We start from the raw sequence: 14,577 nt of genomic DNA, 5'->3' as shown, positions 1-14,577 counted from the left end.
GTTTGTGCTGAAGTAGATTTGGTTCCGGTGACTGGATGCGGGTGAGTAGCTGTGGGATGCTGGATGAGTTTCACAGGACGGGTTTTTATAGAATGAGCTTTGAAAGCTGAAGGGCAGAAAGAAAGAGGAAGGGAAGATGGCAAGAGCAGAGGGTTGTGTGGAGAGGCATACAGCAGCTTTGTGTGTGCAGAGACACTTCTCAACTTAAAGTCACAAGGCAGGGGAGTGAAAGGAGGTGGTCAGCTCATGAGTGCAGACACTGATAACAATGGTGAGACAGATGACAAGGGATTGGAGCAAAGTGGGGGCAGAAGAGAGGAAATTAGAAGAGAAGAAGAGCGCTAAGTGCAGTCAATTTAGCGACCAGATCATTCAACAGTGTCACATGTGAAAAGTGGATGCACAAAAGAGGGCCTTTAGCCTTATTAAACAATAGCGCAGAGACACAAATTAAAGAGCTGTAGTTCGCTCGACCTGAATCACCCGGGCAGGCGGTCAAAGATGATGTCTTCTGGCTGTCCTCATTTCTTTATGTTACCCCACAAGGCTCACGGGCTTGGCCTCCATTCTTAAAAGTAAATGCATTCACATGACACACTTCACAGATAACATCCCAGCGGGGCTTTTCTCTGCTCACTCACCCAGCAACATCCACTCATATTTGCATAAAACGGGCTCAATCGCCTCCTCGCTGGTGTACGTGTTTGGCGATGTTTCATTTGCAATCCGCCACCTTCCACGGCAAATACGAGCGATGAAAGCCGTTTCCTTTGGAAGTAAAAGCCACCCTGCCTCGCACATCAACTTAATTCAGTAAAAACATGTGCAGGGAAATACAGGGGTGAGCTCGCACCTTACAGCTCAGGTGAGCTCTGCAGGACATTCACGGCACTGACTGTGCAGTGCAGGCTGGAGTACAGAACATTCTCAAGGATACGTGAGCTGGAAGGCTGTACGGGGAAGCGATTGTCTCTGTGTTACCTGTCATGAAGTCAGTGGAGAGGAATGAGGCAGCTCATCTGGGCTTTTAAAAAGCCACATAACAAAAACAAGAATCTAACACACGGCTCCATCAGCCCTCGCGCTCCTCGCCCCATTAAAGCCCTGGACTTTGTGCTCCTTCCATTCCAGCAGAATACTAGACATTACTTTGTTCTCTGAATACCACAGTAAGTGGTTCATTCATTGATTGGTGTTTCTGGGGGCTTTCGAGCACCAGGGTATAGGAGACAGGAGACGAGCCCCCTGCTGCAGCTGTTGACAGTGGCTGCCATTTGAAAACAACTGAGGAGAGGACAAACAGCGAGGTGCTGAAGTAATTCGCCTGGACTGGATTCGGGAGAATTTGTATTCTGCTGAGTGACAGACTGCACTGAGTTTGGAAAAAGCGTTCAGATTTGCAGCTCCTTCGCCTGGAATCAGCTGCAGGATCAACGAACACTAAAGAGCCACTTCACCTGCACGCCATCAGCTTTTACTAATTCTTTATGCACAGTGAAGTTTGCACATTTTGGTTGTTTCTGTATGAAGAGAAATTTGCCTCAAAAATGTTACAAATGTGTATGATATGATCCACATCTTTAATGAGTTTCTATCCTGGTTAAATGAAATAAAAAAAACAAATTCTAACAATCTGTACGAACAAAAAGATCATTCACGTGGTTCACATATAAAGCACCTGCATGAGCCACATCTCTTTAAGACCCGCTTGTTCTACTTCTGCTAAAGTTTACAGCACTGTTGAGAGCGGCTCTGAACAGCCGTGAGAAAATGTAAATGTGACGGGTGTAGGTGGATCTACTTAAAGCTGCAAACGCCTCTAAAACAGAGCACGGCCTCGGGCCGCTCTGCTCTCTGGACTGTCACAGATATCGTCAGCGTTGGTCTGCACGTAGGCTCGACTGGTAAAGGATCTAAACTCCTTACTGTGTGCTTCTCAATGACACAAATGCAGTAAGAGGTATTCTTGTCAGTTTATTACTGGGGAAAGAGCACCCAGTCCATTTAAGCAGCTTCCACTCCCACTCAGACAGCATCTCACACTGGGCAAAAACAAACCTCCCTGTGGGAAGTGAGTCACGTGATGCAGCGAGGCGCATGATGTTGAAACGCCTGATGTAAAAAGCTCTATATGAACTGTAAATCATGCAAAATTGAATAATGTATGGGTTCGTTTTCAGCTAATCAATTAACAGCAGGTGGCGGCGGCTGATTTTTTAAGCGTGCTGCTGCACGTCTCTTGATGTTTCGCCATCTCTCTTTATGCGGCCAGCCGTGCGTACCGAAATAAAAGCAAAACGCAGCTCGACTCGACTCGAATTTTTTAAATTAAACCTAACAAAAAAAGTGACAGCAAAACTGTAAAGCAGTCAGACCACGGTCTAGAAAATACTGAGAAGCACCACGAAGACTTTGGCACACATGAAAGTAAAGAGCATGTGCTGTGTTGTCAGTGCACATGGCAATTAGAAGTGAAGCAATGCTCGGGGCCTGGATTGATCCAACAACAACAGCCAACAACAACCTGCCTGTTATTGACAGATCTCTGGGGTTTCGTTGCTGCATAGAAGCCCAGAGGCCACTTTGCTGGGCACCAGCTTTCTCTCTGTCTCTCCCTCGCTCACTGTTCTTTGTGTGAAAAACAGCACTGTTCGATATCGCCTCATGAACGTCAGGCTTGGCTTTCCCATCAACAAAGAAATACAGCCTCAGAGAAGGAGGCTGTTATTATTTAATGCTAACACTGGCATTGCAGTTTGATAAAGACCTTCCTCGCCTTTGGAGCTATGGCTTAGACTCTGCACGCTGGATATAAATTCAGTTTCTTTTCTATTAATAACGTGCAGATGATATTTCTGACTCAGAGCACTATTTGAAATATTTGCTCATCTTGGATCAAAGTTTTGCAAAACAAACGTTGCCACATTTACAGTCAGTGCCAACCCTGTTAAATATGGCCACAGTTTCACACAATGAGGTTGGCACATATATGAGGAATCACCGTGAACCGGAAACTCAGTGCCAAAGAGACTGCTCCAGACACTTAATCTACAACACTTTTTACTACTATGACTTTATGTGAGGTGCATTTTTATACAATGACATACATTTTATACATCATATAACAGTGTCATACCATGATATCAGTGGCACAACACTGAAATAAGCACAGGCACTCTGCCCAGCTAGAGCAACATCTCAGCCTTTGATGGAAATTAGCTAAAAAAAAACCCAACCAGTCACAACTGGTTCTGCTGGAGCTTTCTTCCTGTTGCAATGGAGTTTTTCCTTCCCACTGTTACCAAGTGCTTGCTGATAGGGGGTCGTCTGCTTCTCTGTATGTTTGTAGAGGCTTTACATTACAATATAAACCACATTGAGGTGACTTGTTGCGATTTGATGCCCTCTGAATAATTAACAAATTGAATGGAATTTTTTTATTTAGTATTTAAGAACTGATAGGATTTTTTTGTATATTATCATAAATATTCCTTCCTAATTTCCTTGAAATATCAATATATTGTCCATCCCTAGTGTGTTGGTATTTCAAAGTCCCAACCATGGATGGATGGATGAATGGGGAGGCCTGAAGCGTGGGTCATGTGCTGTGTGAATATTCGATAAAAAGCACTTAGGAATGAAAAAAAAACTGCAGTACGAATGGGTGAATGAGACTCGTAGTAGAAAGCACTAAGCGCTTTATGAGTGCCAGTCCATTTAACTATTCAAACATACTATTGGCTGCTGTACGGGAAGCATTTTTGGTGTCTGGGGAAAAAGAAAGACAGCTGCAGTACACCCTTAAAATCCACCACAAACGATACAAACGATTACAAGTAATGGCGTTATTAACAGCGTTACTTTTATCAGTAACAAGTAATCTAACTAATTACTATTTCTATTGTTACAACTCCGTTACTGTTACTAACAAGAAAATGCGGTGCGGTTGCGGCTGCAGCTGTGTTCAGCTTACCGCATCTTATATCAGTTGAACGGAATTAGCTGTCTACGTGAGTAATCTGGACGCTACAGCTTTAAGCAGCTGCGCGCTCCCCGACGATCACTTTTTGGCACAACACCTGGAGCTAAGGGGGCAAAACAATCGCATGAGTGCTGTTGTTTGGCTGAGGAAGAATAAAGTAGTCGTGGTAAGCCAATCACACGACTACTTCAAGATGACAAAGCAACAAGGTGATAACCAGAGTCATGATAAACAATATATATACGCGGCGTTTTTTCCTCAATAGTTTCGCCACGTTTAACTTCTAAAGATAAGGCTTGCATGCAGTCTGTGCTTATGGCGGCATCTTATTGAATCCAGAACACCTGATTGTTCTGTAAATAGTTTGAAATGGTTATAAAAAAAAAGGGGGTAAAAGGTAAATGGCTGCAAATAACTTTGTTGTTCGCAAAACTTGTGCATATGATTTTAAAATTGACAATTTATTTTTGCATTTAAAGTTATGAAATATGATTCAATAAACATGTTTGTGGTTGTTAGAGTAAAAATATAACTTTTTCTACTCGGATTTTATGTTTTTTGTCTGATTTTAGTTGTTGTGTTAATACAGTTTGTCAAAATGAAAACAGAACTGTAAATTCAGACACCTGAGGTTGTGCTGAAAAGAATGATACCAAGCAAGGCAAAGTAAATCATTTTTAAAGGTGAAATGTAGAGGAAACATCAAAAGTAGTTAAAAATGGGCAATTATACCCTGGACTCCAGAGGGTTAAACTTTTTTTTTAAAGTAACGCGACAATTACTTTTCAAGTAATTAATTACTTTTAGAATCTTGTAACTCAGTTACTAACTCAGATACTTTTTTTGAAGCAGTAACTAGTAACTGTAATCAATTACTTTTTCAAACTAACTTGCCCAACACTGTATATGAGCCACATCATTCACATTAATTTAGGCTCGTCATGATGATGCTTCAGTAGTAAAAATCTGAATTACAAGTAAAAGCTAGCCAAGGTCCTGCAATCCTTTTCTGGAGAAAGAGAAACAGTGATTAGGCCGATGGGGGAGAAAAATAAAGAGACAGAAGAGATGTAAGCTCGGCATTCAAGAGCGAAGGAGCGCATAAATGAATTTTAGAGCCGGGGTGAGATGACACGGGGAGATAAAAACGAAAATAGAGGATTGGATTGGAATGGTGGGAGACAAATGGAAAGATAGCAGAGAGGCAGCCTTGCCAGCAATGTCGTAATGCCGTGCTCTCTTGCTGAAACAGTTTGGCTCATGACAAGATAAGGACAGCCATCACAACCCGAGGCTCCATTTTTACTCATCCCAAGTGGTGGCTGGATAACACTTGCAACACTCTCTTCTCCCACACGAGGAGCTCCTTTCGCTTAAAACACGCACACGTAGACACGTAATTGCCAAACAGAGAGAAAAGACACAAGCGATTAGCTGTTGCAGTGGCATTAAATGAAATTTAAGCACCACCGCTAAAGGACAGACACAGTTCATCAATTCGTGCACTCCTGAATGAGACCATGGGCTTTATCATCCTGTGGCTGTAACGGCTGGTCTATTTCTCTTTTCTCTTAGCATTTTTTATATTGCAGACCGCAAAGAAGAGGCCAGTGTGTTAGTCTATATTTTAGAGTATGAGAGCTTTTTAAGGGGCTTCTTGGTGCTAATCAGAATGAGTCATACTGTGGGAAATCTGTCAGCAAGATGAAGAAAGTGCAGGCGGGGAGGGAAAAAGGCGTGAAGGAAGCAACAACGGAGGTCTGAATAACCAAACATTCATACGGTTGCTCGTTAACCGCATCATCCACTCCTTACTGTTCTCACTTGTTTCTTTCCCTGCGTCACTATTTCCTCCTCTTTATGTCACGCACTCGCTCCCCGCTTCCACAGTTCGCCGTGTCCCTCAATGACAGCAGGCGCTATGGCAACAAGGCACTCAGTCCTGCAGAGTCTCAGTAAACATGGGAATCAACACGTGCGTGGATGTTGGACTGCATGCATGTGCGTGATTTACCACAGACATGGATGCTCTGCAAGACTCTGCAGCTGCTAAGCTAATCACCAGCATCTCCCCGAATAAAAAGTTAGAAATGAGTAAACAGTTAGAGTGCGACACCCCCACATGTTCACATCCACACCTGTGGCCAGTTTAAGATCAACAGTTACCTTTTACGTGCATAACACAAGAAAGCTGAGCAGTCAGATTGTATCGAGAAACACTCATCATCAGTTTACACTCAGTAAGATACAGTCGGTGCAGCATACTTCATAACTAACCTACCAGGATTTTCCAGGTCATTAAGAAATCATTAGATTTCTTCAAAATATGTATTTGTACGATTGACTGCCAGTAGTCATCGAACCGTTCATGTTTGCGTTGCAGCTAGGACAGCTAGCAGGTGAGCGCTCATCTCAGTGAAAAATATAAAATATGGTTGTCACACTGATGGACAGGAAAATATCCTACTTAATGCCATTTTCAGCCAGGGTCTGAAAAAATGACAAAAAATGAAAAAGGCATTTTTTAAAAAACAACTTAAAGCACCACAAACAAAACAAATGGTAAGATTGCACTATTTGTAAGCTGTCTGTGGCAGTGCTGTGCCTGTGGTGGAGTTGTTGATGCCTCTCTTCCTGTCTGGCAGCTAGCAAACTTTTCTCAGCTTCAACCTGGGCTTTACAGGGACAACAACACCTTTTACTTGCAAATAATTGTGTTACCCTGTTAAATTAATGCTATTGGTATTACACGTGTGCACGAATCCTAACGTTTGCTCCCTAGCTTCAACATTAATGTTTGGAGGAGGTTTTTTTGGATTATGGAGAAAGACACACAGTAAACGGCCTTGATTTGAACCAGGCCTGTGCCAGTGTTATTGTACGAAAAGTTTTTTTATTCCTCAGCGTTGTAAAAATTGGAGTTTTATTGACTTGTTCAACTACTTCAGCTGCCAGCGAGGGGAGGCAGTGTGTGCCACACACAGTGTAAAAAATGGATGTGATGAAGTTCCTGAGAACCTGTAACCCTGAATTTCCCCAACGAGAGAAAATAAAGGATATTTCTGTTTCTATATTTCAGTTTTATCTGAGGACCACCAGGTGGCGATAGCTGAAGTTTTCAAAAACTGACTGAATACTCAGTAACTACTAGCCGAGGTGCAGTAGAAGCACAACGCAACCTGGATATGGGTAAGGTTCACCTTTAAAGTAAAAGCAGCCGATGGTGGATCGATGTTTAGGCCTGAGTGGGTTTTCTTTTTTAAAAATCCTACACCGCCACCATGATGGTCACATGTCCAAAATGGCAGCCAATCTAGCATTGCGTGGTTCATGTGGTGCCTGGACTCAGCCACTCCCTTTGAGTCATACAGATTTTAAAAAACAGTGTCTGTTCAATGAAACCACGTTTCGAACTGGAGGATTCTCTGTGGGATAAAAAGAAAAACCCGACCCTCCTGTTTACATCTAGTTTTTGGCGGAAAAGATGGCGGTGACATAAATGATGCTTTGAAACAGAAGAAGCCTATGAGTGATGTCACTTTTATACCATTTATGATCAATACTGTTTAAAATTAGAAAATTTTTATATTGATTATCCCCCCCGAGATCCGGATAAGTAGAAGCAGAGGAGAATGGATAGATGGATAATATCATAAAGTGAAATAATATATTTCTACATATATTCTTATATTAGTTATATTCTATAACTTTTATTACTACAGCTTATTGATGCCGTTTGTGACCGTTCAGTTTCTGAACTGGGACCACTGATCTAAGCTAAACGGTGCAGTGTTTAGATTTTTACTTTTAGTTTATTTTATTACCAGAGCTTCAGTTAGAATAGCGATGTCATAAAAAAATGAGAAAAAACTACATTTAAATATCTGTTAAGCTACAAAACAGAGGAAAATAAAAACAAAGATGACTTAAACCCTTGTGGATTTGGCTTTAGTTGAGTTTTCTTCTTTTCTACAAAGCACAGTCTGGCCAGTGCTGATTTCGGCCTCGGGGAAATTTTCTCTGTGAATGCATCCACTCATAAAGTATCGTAGCTGCTAATGATAGCAAGCTTCCCACACAAAAAAGTTGGGAGCTCTTGTTATACATTAAAACTTATGTTAGAGGATGTGAGAACAAACACGGCTTTCTTTTTTTTCTCTTAAGGCTCAAAAAAGCGCCGAGAGCCAGAGTGCTTTGATTTTTAGATTTGTGTTTTGCTGTCGAAAAAAGCAGCAGAGTTCAGCGAGGTGAGCGAAGGCTGCACGCCTGTGAAGACAGCAAAACACTGAGGGCCAAAATCCATAACCAATCACAAGTAAAGCAGGAAGTTAGGCTCTGGCTGAAGTTGCTCTTTGCGGCAGTGGCTGCCTGAATGTCGGGCTGAGCTTCAGCTCCTCAGCGAGGCCAAAGAAGCTGCCTCCTTCATCCTCGAGCTATGATGAGTGAACTGCTTTGAAGGGGGTTTGAGCAATGAGGGTAATGCTATGTAAGCTGGCAAGTAGCTGCAGAAGAGCATGCCAAAAGAAAGAAGCTGCCGCTCTGAGGGGAGACAACAAGGGCAGAGGATGCACTTGGAACCTCAAAATGCAACAAAATATGTGTCCCTGTGATACTGCAAAGTGTCTGCTCTTAGCTTTCAGTGGTGTTAATATGCAGATGCTAATGAAAGCATAGGGGACCAGATGTTCGGATGCATTTTCTATTAGCTGGTTTTCCTGTAAGTAGGTGGTGGAGCTGGTTAGTCCCAAAACACCAGATGCTGTTTAAAGTGATCAAAGATGTGGAAAGAAGAAACAAGATGAGGAGAAAGGATGGTTGCAAGCGAGGTACACATTTTTTATACCTGCTTTTTGACTCTCTTTGATTCTAATCAATGCAAACGCCTTAAGAAGGAAGCAGGTGACACTGACGGGTGGATGGGGGCACAGAAAGATTTAAATCAAATAGAAGTGATTTCAGTAGAGCTGCTCTATATAAATCTTTCCTGCTGATTTTAAAACTGCAGTCTTACATTAGCCAGTAAAAACAAGTCGAATGCATAAAGTATATTAACACAGTCTGAAGGACACATTAGAGAGAAAATAAGGCAAGGAATGCATTAATTAGAGCAGAAAAATAGGAATATTTGAAAGTGCTTTGTCTATTTTCAGCAGGTGTCATTCATAGTTTTTAGATTTCAGATCAGAGGCAGCTCGGAATAATAACATTTTAGGCTTGAGCTCATTTATACAACTCCAAACAGTCGTCTGAAAGCAAAACTACTGGCATCCTGGTTTGACGCATCCTTAGAGCCTCCACTGACAGGTGATTGGAGGTCATTTTCAAAAGCGAGTAAAAGTAATTGGACTAATTCCCTTTCATGCTTCACCTGGAGAGAAGGGCTGCGAGAGTTTTTCATCTTAACGTGTTTGTGATGATCATGGCGGTACTCTACACCCACTTTTGCAACGACTTATTGGACAGGAGCCTGACAACGCCTCCTGTGAGCGGTGTCAACGTGTAATCAGACATGGCGTCAATTAACAGGACATCTTTTGGCCTGAACTTCAAGGCTGCTGAGAAGGCGAACATGTGGGAGGCAGTGTGAGAGGCCCATATGTCCACAGACGGAGACCACGGTGAACGCAGTTTTAGATGTGCTGGTGAATGTGCAAAATCACCCAAAACCACAGGATCCAAGTTCAAAAGTGATTCGTGCCATGCACCTACAGCTTACTGCTTTATAATTCCAATCAAAAATACTTTAAATCTACCAGGGAAGACAAAAATATGACACGGGCCCTGCCCTGCTGACGGAGGGGAGGCTTGTTGAACAACTGACCGCAGCGAGAGGCGGTGTCAGAAGAGTGGGAGGCAGGAGGTGAGAAAAGATGAGGAGCAACAGAAGGGAAAGAGGAGAAAAGCGTACAAGGAAGGAGAGAACAAAGGAGAGAAAGCAGAGTCAAGCGAGGGCGGCGAGGGAAAAGGAAGGCCGAGAAAAAAGCGGGGCGAGAACAGACAGCGGGCCTGGCACCGAGGCGCGCTGGCACCTTGGCCTTCGTCCAAGCTCTGGTCTGTGTGGGCCGAGTAATGATTGATGCAAGGCTTTCCCACCATGCCGCCGATGTCACATGAAATGTTCGCTCGCTGATGCGTTCACCAGTGTTACACACACATACACACTTTACCACATTCTCAACCCATCGAGTCACTTCTGAATGTCAGAAGAACCTCAAAGCTGGAGGACCTGTTGTGTGTTTGTGCTTCCTCCTCTCTCTCCCTTTCTTTCCGTCCTTCCTTGCATTTGGTTCGTCTGTGCTGCCACTCTTTACCAGGTCTCTATTGATCATCCTATTTCCTCTTTATCTTTAATCAAAAGGCAGGGAAACTCTGTTGTTTAATTGATGAGTCTCTGCGAGAGGCCCTCTCATTCATATTTAATAAAATACTGCTAATTATCCGAGCCCCGCTCAACGCCATGCACTGCCTATATACGCGGGGAGTAAGACAGGGGAAACAGAGACAGCAGCAGGGAGAGAGAAGGCGAATGTGGGGAGGAAAAAACGGCCAGAACGAGAGACGGAGTGTGAGTCACGAAAAGCAAAAAGGGAGGGGGCAAAGATTTTGGGCGAGAGGGAGGACAGGATGACACCTGTCACCTGTGGCTCTCATCCACGTAGATCTATCTCCATTTCATCATCTCTCTCATCTCCATCACATCACACGCTTCCTCTCCCCCTTTTCATCTTCTTATTAAAGTGCTCCAACTTTTATGGGCTCGGGGAAAACGGATAGAGACAGACAGACAGCGATCGTCAGGGAGAGACGGGCTGACGATAGTGAGTGAAAATGTGATTGATCTGAGCGGAAATAAAGTATTAAAGGCTTATATATTTATTCATCCTTGCATGCGCCTCTATGCCAAACTTCCTCTGCGCACTATTCATTTCTGAACGTTTCGGAAAAGCGGTTCAAAGCCCGCTGAGAGTTCCCAAACTCAAGCGGGTAAACTCTTGGCACAGGTCGGGTAGTTTGGGCTTAGATGGATGGAGTGACTGTCACTAATATGGATCCATCTGGAGGTGGATTGACCTGTCTGCTTACCTCACACAGCCTAATGCCGATTGATAAATGGGTGGTGAGACGCTGGCTCGGGTTCACGACGGGCTGCAGGCGAAGAAAACTGACACGACATCGTGTTTCGGATACAAAACAGCCACTGCTTCTCTTTGCTGTAGAGGTAAAGAATCCAAGGAGGGAAAGGATTCTGGTTCTGTGTGTTTGTGTGTAGATTTACATAAAGAAATCTATGGCGAGCTTAAAGTCTTGATTGTGTGGACCGCAGGGCCTTTAAATCAATACTGTAAACAAAAAGAAATGCATGCACTCACACGCAGAAACTGAATAAACTCCAGCACTCCACTCTATTAATTGGTCTCTGATGTCTGTTAAACCAACAGATGCATCTATTTATCTAATTTAAGGCAATTCTAATGGTGTACTTTGGCTTCCCGCAAACAAATTATAGGATTTACTGGTTTTCCTTCTGCCTATAAAACTCTTTTTTATAATGCAAACCTCAAGTTCAGGATTATTTTAACAAGCTAAAATACATTATTATTAAATTAGATTGTGAGATGCTTTGAGAATGTGCACACGGCTTTCAGCACCGACTTGAATTCCTTTTCCTAACCACACCAGCCTGCTCTCGTATCCTTCCTCCTTCACACATACTTTTGCCTGCAGTGTTTGCTGCATTTCTACTTCTAGCTCCAGACTCCCTTTCTGCAAAAGCCCCAAGAAAAATGTTGCAAAGGAAATGTGATAGGAAGCAAGCCAAAGTCGAGTCAAAATACTCATTTGTCTTCAGCTCAAATTACTGAGGGGGAAAAAAAGGCTGCTGGGAAGTATCGAAAACGTTAGCCGTTCCCAACCGTGTAAACTTTTTATATTTTTAACTGCGGTTTTTAAGGTGTCTGGAAGTGGCCGTGAAGACACAGAATGATCATTTTTGCTACACCGAGTGCACAAAACAGTGCCGCCTGTACAAAAGATATAATTGGTTTTCTTGTTTTGATCAATTATTCCCAGACTTTGAATAATTTTACCTTCAGTTTACAAATTTAGCACTGCGTGAATGTTAAGAAAAAGAAAAAGAGTCAGAATCAGAGGCTGCTGTGTGCCTTTCAGCACAACATGAGAGAGAGAGCGGTGCTGTTTATTTAGAGTATTGTTAATTTGCATGATAAAAACGAGTCGTTGTCAGTGTAAACCCATGTGATCGAGGGGAGCGCATGTCTTTTTAGGACATGATTTCCCCGTAGTTTCCCTGTAGCTCAAACTCCTGGGTGAAAGGCTAGTCTGCTGTGCTGGTTCTCTGTATTTACACGTATCTGATGAGCATAAATTAATCAAAATGTGTGCATGAATTATTCAAATGCAAGAATGTTTTGTATTTGTGGCTACATGATAGCACTTTTAAAACATGGCCTTATTTCTTCACCCCCACGGGCCCACTCCTGGGCTCTGTAAAGTTTTAATTGACTTCGTGGATTTTTTTGTGCCGCTCTCAGTTCACTGAACAGACACACCTCTCCCCCCTTTATCTGCTCCATGTCTCTTTGCCTCGAGCAGGTTATGCGCCTCTACATCCCCAAAGTCCCCCCTCAATCTCTGCTTTCCGTGGCCAACGCCCGCCCCCTTATTTTAGCTCTGCTTCCCTTTACCCACAATGAAAAGTGTCTTCACTTAAACCGTCAAGTGACCATGACCTCAGCTGTCTCCACCGAACAACCCGACTGAAATATGAGAAAAAGATGAAGAAGAATCACCGACCGCCTCGCACCCACCCTGCCCCTTTCTCTCAAATTACACTCTAATGGTTTAAATGGTGCGTCCCCCGTGAGATCTAAGGCGGTCTGAGGCCAAGGTGAAGGGTCCAGCTGACAATTTACGAGTCAGCTAAAGGTCAACCATGCACCTCAATTATGATGTTTCACTTAGCAACAGCAAACACAGCACAACCTGAGCGCGAGTTTCACAAGATCTGCTCCAATAAAAACTCCTCTCGCGCATTTAGGAAGAAAAGTTTTCCCGCACGCAACCACATTCATCAGAATGAGAAAATTATTCGTCTGTTGCAATCTGCAGCCAGCAGGCAGGGCCAGATAAAACGGTATCTCCTATGACATGCTGTATTCCCAGCCGACTCGTTGGCTGTTTGGCAACAAAACAGAAATAGAAAATGCACAAATCAACCCAGTGAGTTCATGAAAAACTCATTTTCTAAACTGGGCTGTAAAAACAGGGTTTTCTTTTTCTGAAATCAAAAAGAGCCAAAGTGTGCCATTGCCTTCTGCTGCAGAGGCTGCGTGTAATTGGAGCAGGTGATATTATTTCATTATGACAGAGCCACTATGTTTTAGTTATCAGGGCTATCTGCTTTCCCGCCTCAGATTACCACAGCGATCGAGGCTCCCTTTCTGTTTTCACACTCTTTTGCCAAACTGCAACCTTGACTGACTCCCATTCATATTGTTCTTAAAAGCATAACTGAAGTAGTGATCCTTAGATGAATGCCTAATGTACCTTTCAACCTGATTTTACTGCATAATTCGTTTCACTTTAAGAACAAGAAAATGAGAATAAATGGACACGTTTGACTGTCCATCTCAGCGTCATTAAGCGTTAGTCATGTAAATGCATTTGGCCGAGATGGAGAAACTATGTCCGATATCTTTTCTTTCTTTTCTCCTTTTCTCCCTAGCTTTCGGTCAGCAGGTTAGGTCGTCCACGAAGCCAACACCAAGGGTTTCCATCTTGGTCAGCGACGCACTACCAGGCCTTGCGATCGCTGGCCTTTACCTTTCTTGCTCGGTTAGACGTCGCTGTTTAAGATCGTTTTCAGTTTGCTCGATCCAAGCCTTCTTGGACCCATCACGCTTGATTCTCCAGTGGGCGGGGCACTGCTGCAGCAGAAGGCGATATGGCGGGCGATGGTTGCTCACACGGCAGACGTGGCCAAACCAATGCGGTCGTCACTTCTGGATCAGGTCTTCCATCGAGGGCTGCTGGTGACACTGACTACGTATCGCGCTGTTCCTGGAACGGTCACAAAGGGGGGTTGGAGAATCTGATGGAAACAGCGCATTTGGAAGAGCTCGAGCTTGTTGAGGTCGTGCTTGAGGATGTCCCGGGTCTCAGATCCATAGAGAAGAATGAGCAATACCAGTATGCGGTACAGGTGGATTTTGGTGATGAGGGTGACGTTTGTCTTCTTCCAGACGCACCATCAGAGGATGGCCAATGCATCCAATATGGTAAAAACTAAAGAAAATGTTCAACATTTTAGGAAAGATGTTTATTTACCTTCCTCCCAGTAGTTAGGTGAGGTCATCACTGAGGTTACAAGACAAAACTAGTAAACAACCAGCCCAAACTCCAGAGTTTGTGCTGAAAACCAGGTGGCAGGAGAGAACATTACCTCTGCAGCTAGTTTGGGGACTGGTAGTTTGCATGAATTTCCTCGTATCACTCTGCAAAGAACAAAATGTCACAAGTGAGGAGCACATCTGCACATGCACTAGTTAGACTTTGTACAGGAAAAGCAGTTTTAT

At 43.4% G+C, this 14,577-nt stretch overlaps 1 protein-coding gene across 2 annotated transcripts in view; it reads right to left on the bottom strand.

Moving 5' to 3' along the window:
• The window catches only part of sema6bb (sema domain, transmembrane domain (TM), and cytoplasmic domain, (semaphorin) 6Bb), a 147,533-nt gene that overhangs the window by 96,880 nt on the left and 36,076 nt on the right, over positions 1 to 14,577 (bottom strand). Inside the window, exon 1 of one of the 2 annotated variants that reach the window (XM_080877287.1) lies at positions 982 to 1,064. The exons of the other annotated variant lie outside the window; for it this stretch is intronic. The gene's annotated coding sequence lies outside the window, so the exon portion shown is untranslated. Of the gene's footprint in view, positions 1 to 981; positions 1,065 to 14,577 lie in introns of those variants that run through there. 2 annotated transcript variants of the gene reach the window in all.

Source organism: Rhamphochromis sp. 'chilingali' (genome assembly GCF_963969265.1).
Source record: "Rhamphochromis sp. 'chilingali' genome assembly, chromosome: 3".
NCBI classification, from domain to species: Eukaryota; Metazoa; Chordata; class Actinopteri; order Cichliformes; family Cichlidae; genus Rhamphochromis; species Rhamphochromis sp. 'chilingali'.
The sequence above is the reverse complement of the archived record's forward strand: the minus strand, read 5'-3'. Positions and strand labels throughout refer to the sequence as shown.